This window comes from Halictus rubicundus, unplaced genomic scaffold, assembly GCF_050948215.1.
Source record: "Halictus rubicundus isolate RS-2024b unplaced genomic scaffold, iyHalRubi1_principal scaffold0295, whole genome shotgun sequence".
In the NCBI taxonomy this organism is placed as follows: domain Eukaryota; kingdom Metazoa; phylum Arthropoda; class Insecta; order Hymenoptera; family Halictidae; genus Halictus; species Halictus rubicundus.
In genome coordinates this window covers 155024-161756 of record NW_027488836.1, presented here as the reverse complement: position 1 = coordinate 161756, position 6733 = coordinate 155024, and the positions used below count along the sequence as shown (strand labels likewise).

General features: G+C 41.6%; 1 pseudogene; it reads left to right on the top strand.

The window, feature by feature from the left end:
- The first annotated feature begins 4819 nt into the window (after positions 1 to 4819).
- On the top strand, positions 4820 to 5587 carry LOC143364143 (uncharacterized; annotated as a pseudogene).
- Positions 5588 to 6733: the final 1146 nt, after the last annotated feature.

The window sequence follows — 6733 nt, the reverse complement described above, 5'->3', positions numbered from 1 at the left end:
TCGGAGCAACGAAAGTCTAATGAGGGGGGAATGTCACGGTCCGATAAGACCAAGACAACAATCCTCGCACCACGTCACCAGGCCCAAGTTCACGACTGATTGAGCACCCGACAACTTTGAACCATTAAACAGTCCCAAACCTTTGTACCCCAAATAAGATTACCCATTAATATATAAGACCCCAAACCCGTGTACCCAGCAGTCGACGATCACCTCTGCTACGGCACGTCTCGCCGATCCAACTTCCAAAATAAAAAGCAAGTTCGAATTCCCGAAATCTTCGAGTATTCAATCGCGAAAGTGAAATACGGCGTTCCTTCGCGAAACCAGCCATTTCACCGTAACAACTGCTCTGTCCTCGTTACAGCATTCGAACGCGCCTCCGGAAATTATTCGAAGTCAAATAAACCGCCGAAAAAGACAGATGAAAATGTACATGTGGCAGCCTGGGCATCGCGCAGCGACGAGCACGCCGACGAACCGCCAACATACATTGTATACGCGGCGGCGCGGCGACGGTCCACGGGAAGTTGCAGAGAAACAAGCGAAGATCGGTTCCGAATGCGGTCGAAGGAATGCCATCGAACTGTAGCGTGGCCAGTTGACCACGCGAACATAGCTAGATATATATATATATATATATATATAGCATCGATTAATGGCGCGGAGAGGGAAATTTAAATATAAGATGTAATCGCGTATTTAATACATATGTATTCTATTTGGGCGCGATAGTTAAGAGTAGGTAAAGAAAGACCGGGAGAGTTCCATAGAGATCCTTGACGAAATTCGAGTCGGCGAGACTAATTGAAGAATTTAGAGAAAGTCACGCAACCACTTAGAGTAGCTTCTCCAATTCAACATAAATTAGGGATAGTCGAAGTCCGGAATCAGTTAAGGACAAGAGGTCATAAATTCTCAGTCAAGGACCTCTTGGAACTCCCTCGGTTCGGTCCCACATGGCCCCACGTCCCTTGTTTTGGCGGGGCTCCACCCTCATGCGTACCCCACTCCCGTGCGTGCGCTATTAAGATCCATCCACTACCAATCACCATCAAGCAGCAACCGGAAGACGAGTGATCCGACGAATCAACGGCTAGCCAGAAGATCCCAATTTTCCTATTGGATAAGGAAGCGAGACGAGAAGGAAGAAGCTAGAAAAAGGATTCGAAGCTCCAGGATGAGACAGAACTCATTGTAGAACTGAGGGAGTTACATCTTCTAATAAAATCTACAACATTTTTTCGCTTTTAACTCTGTGTACAAAGTTTATTTCTTAACTTCCACGAGCAGAGCGCTTCAGCGCTCCACGGGCACTCGAACCCACAATAAAAACCCCCATCCCACCACACTGCGACGCAACAGAACATTCGCTCGCGAGCGTCGGCCAGTATTCACTTCAGAGCAGCCATTCGTGTCAGTGCCGTGTGTTGTAAGTACGTATTATGGCGATTAGGTTTGGAGTACACATTTTGATTAGTTTTCCCGAAAACAGGCCATTTGTTCGCACAGTACGGCGGCCTCTTTATTTTCCGAGATATTTGCAAAAACTGTCTATTTTTATGTAAACTTCTGCCTATTTTGAATGACTGAATTTGTTCTTTAGGGCGGGGGAGGGTTCTTTGGTTAAAATGTACAAGGAGATTTTTATTATCAACCCTATGAAATTATCGAGTCGATGTTCTCCCATTTTGCAATCAAATTCACAGAAGTTATTTATTCATGATCACTATAAGTTGTTTCTATATATGTATTCATTGAGTGATACATGTTATTATTTATTTTCAGTGTTTTCAAATGGGTGAGGTTCGCCAACGGATGCAGTGCTGGTTCGCTCTTTACCTCACGCACTGGTTCCTCGGTCACCCCAGCGTCTCATGTTTCCTTTTCAACGGTTAAGAAGTAATTTTGCAGGTATTTCCTCATTATTTCTTTATCAATGTTTTAATTTGAATAGATTTTGTTTTCTTGAACTTGGAATTTATGGGATATGGGTCGTAGGGATTGGTGTTTCCTTATGACTTCTGTGAAATATATTCTTTACGTTCCTTGAGTTTTAGCGCCTTATATATACCGGGTGGTTCACGACAAACAGGCCACCTAAATAGCTCCGTTAGGATTAGAGATAGAAGAAAATGTTAGAGAGAAATGTTGTACTGTTAAAGGGGGCAAATATGGTGATATAAAAAAATGTTCCTATTGTAGTCGTTTTCAAGGTCTTTTGAAGGTCATCGATGATTTTCAAATAGCACCACATATTTTTAACTTCACAGTGTTGTAGCTGATGTCAAGACGAGTTCAATGATGATATGTAAATTTAGCAAACGATACCTCTGTAAGTGTTTCCCAAGCTGGCGTAGTTGAATTTATAGCATCAGTGTCGAACGATAGACGTCAAACGAAGCTAAAGGATGTACTGCATGTACCCGAATTGCATACAAACTTAATGTCAGTGGCAAAAATAACTGACAGGGGTCATGAGGTTGTGTTTAAGAAAAATATTGCTCTGATCAAAGACCAGGAAGGGAAAACAAGACTTGTTGCAGATCGTCAGGGTGATCTCTTTTATATTCGACAAGGAACAGAACACGCGAATAGTGTGGTTCGTGAACAGTGTTCAGCCCTAGAGTTGTGGCACAGAAGATTAGGTCACTTAAATTACAGAGATGTCATCGAGTTAAGCAGAAGAGGCGCTATAACCGAGTTTGAAGCAAAGCCGATGCCAAGTAAATGTGAAATTTGTCTCAGAGGGAAGCTAACCGCTGTACCATTTTGTAAGCGGAAAGAATCAGCTGTTCAGGTTTTGGAGATTGTACATATGGATGTCTGTGGACCTATGCGTACCGAATCTCAAGGTAAGGCAAAATACTTCATTACCTTTACCGATGAGTTTACTAGGTGGTGTGAAGTAAGGTTCCTGACAAGTAAGAAGGATGCCCTAAAAGCGTTTAAAGAATATAAAAATATGGCCGAAAAGCAGACTGGGAAGCATATCAAAAACCTCCAGTCAGACAATGGAACAGAATTTTGCAATCATGAGTTTGATACTTTCCTGCGTATGGAGGGCATTAAAAGGAGACTGACAGTACCCTACACTCCGCAGCAGAATGGCATCGCGGAGAGGAAAAATCGGACACTGGTTGAAATGGCTAGGTGCATGATCATGGAATCAAGAGCGCCATCATCTTTTTGGGCAGAAGCCGTTGCAATGTCAAATCACATCAGGAACCGATGCCCTACGAAGTCTTTAAATGGAAAAATACCATACGAGTTATGGACTGGTAGGAATGCCAAGTTAAAATATCTACATTCTTTCGGCATTAAGGCGTATATTCTGGATAAGTCGCCAAATAAGGATAAATTCGCACCAAGAGGAAAGGAAGGCATGCTGGTGGGCTATTCCGACGAAACGAAAGGCTATAGAGTCTGGATACCACAAGACAGAAGAGTTACCATTGCTAGGGATGTCCGATTCCTTGATAAATATAGCAATGAGGGAGAGTTTCAAGATATAATATTATCTGCTGATATGGATGATCGACACGAGCCAGAGTCAAGTGTCGAAATGGTAACTAATCAAAATTGTGGTACTGATGTTATTTTTTCAGAAGCTGAACAAAATCAAGGTATAATCTTACCTGCTGAAATGGAAATTAGTCAAAATTACGAAGCTGAGCAAAACCAAGATATACTGCCAGATCCTCACTCGCCTAATAAAATAAAACGGACACGTGGTAGGCCGCGTAAGGTATATACAGGAAATGGAGGGAGACCAAAGAAAATGTATCAATACACTCCAGTCCAAAATCAAGTTAGCCAACAGACTGAAGACGATGCTACTGAAGGATGCTTAGAGGAAACTGTGAATGACGAGCATTATGAAGATGGTGGTACGACAACGGAGAGCGACGATGATGCATTTATTGATGCGGTTTCTGGTGACGAGACCGCTTGCTTTTCCGAGGTCACCATACACGAGGCAATGGCGAGTCAAAATGCCCATGAGTGGAAGGAGGCGATTTACTCAGAAGTTAAAAGCCTTGTGGACAATGGCACATGGGACATCGTTCGTAGACCCGTGAGTAAAAATGTTGTAACCTGTCGTACAGTCTTAACAAATAAGCGTGCTCCTGATGGATCGATTGTTCGACGAAAAGCACGAGTGGTTGCTAGGGGTTTCTCACAACGCCCTGGAATTGATTTCAAGGAGACATTTTCACCAGTAGCGCGAATGAGTTCATTACGCAAGATTTTAAGTTTGGCAGCTAGATATAACCTGAAACTACATCAAGTGGATGTTGAAACCGCATACTTGAATGGACATTTGGAAGAAGAGGTATTCATGGAAAAACCTGATTTCTTAGAGGAAATGCTAAAATTGATCATCAGCCGTGAGGATAAAAAGAGCATGGCGGTCAAACAAGCCCAAAGAATGCTCAAGGAAATGCATCATGGGGGCGAGGTATGTCGTGTCCGTAAAGCTCTGTATGGTTTACGCCAAGCAGGACGCCAATGGAATGCAACACTAAATAAAAAACTTCTTGATTTGGGTTTAAAGGCAACAAATGCCGATTCATGTATATATTTTGCTCGACGCAGAAATGCCATTATGTTATTACTAGTATATGTAGATGACATTATAATTGCATCAGATAATAAGGATTGGATACAAGATATAATTCAGGGTCTTCAGAAGAATTTCAAGATAAAGGATCTTGGACCCGCAAAATACTGTTTGGGAATTGAAATAGACCAAACAGAGGATAAAGTGTCAATTTCACAGAAGGGGTACATTCAAGATATATTACACAAATTTGGAATGAATGATTGTAATCCTGTCTCTACGCCACTGGATGTAGGAAGTCGTCTCGTCAAAAATGAGCAGAATGAAAACGATGGAGAAAGGAAGCCCTACAGAGAGCTAGTCGGGGCTCTTATGTATTTGGCCACCTCCACCAGACCCGATATTGCTCATTCAATGAGTGTGCTGAGCCAATTTAACGATTGCCATAACAGCACACATTGGAGAGCTGCTAAGCGCGTGCTTAGATATCTCAGCGGGACTTCTAATTATTGTATTGTTTACAGAAAGACGGATGAAAATTTGTTGTGCTACGTAGATGCTGACTGGGGAAGCTGTAGCATAGATCGAAGATCATATACTGGTTTTTCATTTTTGCTGGGTGGCGGCACCGTGAGTTGGGAATCACGAAAACAACGCACCGTTGCCCTATCTTCAACGGAAGCGGAATACATGGCAATAGCAGAAGCAGTCAAGGAAGCCATCCATTTAAGAACTTTTCTCCATGAATTAGGTTTTCATGATATAGCGAAAACAGTTCTTTTCAACGATAATCGAGGGGCAGGACTGCTTACACAGAACCCTGTTTTTCACCACCGCACAAAGCATATTGACATGCGGTATCATTTTATTAGAAGCGCTCTGAAGGAGGAGGATATCAGATTGGAATATTTGTCAACTAATGAGATGGCAGCTGATGTACTCACCAAGGCGCTACCGCGACAAAAACACAATTTTTGCGTGGATAAATTAGGAATTGTTCAAGATGTATTAAATAGAAATTAAGTTCGCTTATACGTCAGTATTAAAGGGGAGTGTTGAGAATTAATACTCGACAGTTATTCGCGACATCTGCATAAGAATGCGTCTATCGGACTGATCGTCTTTTGTTTTCTTGCGGTGATTCCGTTTTGTCTGCGTTCCTTCTTTTCTGGAACACTCCACATTCTTCTCTACGCGCGAAAGCATGTAATTTTCGTATATCAAATAAAGTGTGTTAAAGTCTACCATTAGATCCACGTCCATATAATCCTAACAATTATGTTTCAGAATAAATTGGCCAAGTTGATAAAGCGGGCGGAGTACCGCCAGCGGATGCGGGGCTAAAAAAAGAGAGGCTGCTTTCATCACACACAGGCGATAAAATAAGCTAAAATAAATAATAATAACTATAAATTAAAATAATAATAAATATAATTCTTATTATATAATTTAAATACAAAGTCATTATAAATTATTTTTATAATGTTATTTCCAAGAGGCCGCGGGGAGGTGGCCGCGGCATCAATATTAATCATAATTATTATTATAGATGATTTCTTTTCTTTTCGTTTGTTTGTTTGTTTGTTTATTTCGATGTTTTAGTTTGTTTTGTTTGTTTGTTTCTGTTTAAATTTAATTTTACTTTGAATATTCCCCTAACATAAATTATATAATAAATATTCTGTAAGGAAATAAAAATAAATAAATAAAAAATAAATATATATAAAATATAAGTTTGTTTGTTTGTTTATTTTCATGTTTTAGCTTGTCTGTTGTTTCTTTGTTTCTTTTTGTTTGTTCGTTTTTGTTTAACGTAAACGTAGGGGACGGAGCCGTTGGCGGAAATCGCCGATTATGTCAGCGAAAACGCAAAAACGACCAGCGTTTTTGTGGAGCAGGTCGTCCGCGGATGGCCGAAAAACATCAACACGGCGACAGGTGAATGCCCGAGCGAGCGCGTGCGAATGAATGTGAGAGAGTAAGGAAGGTGCGACGACCGCGAGCGATGTAGGTGATCCGATTCGGGTGTATGTTTAAGGACCATCGGCCTATATATGCGAGGTAGGTCGCGGTCGCGGAAGTAGAGAGTCAGAGTTTGGCAGCGAGAGAGCGAGAGAGGGAGAGAGAGAGATAGAGAGAGAGATTTCGGCAGAGGACCGATCTTGTGGA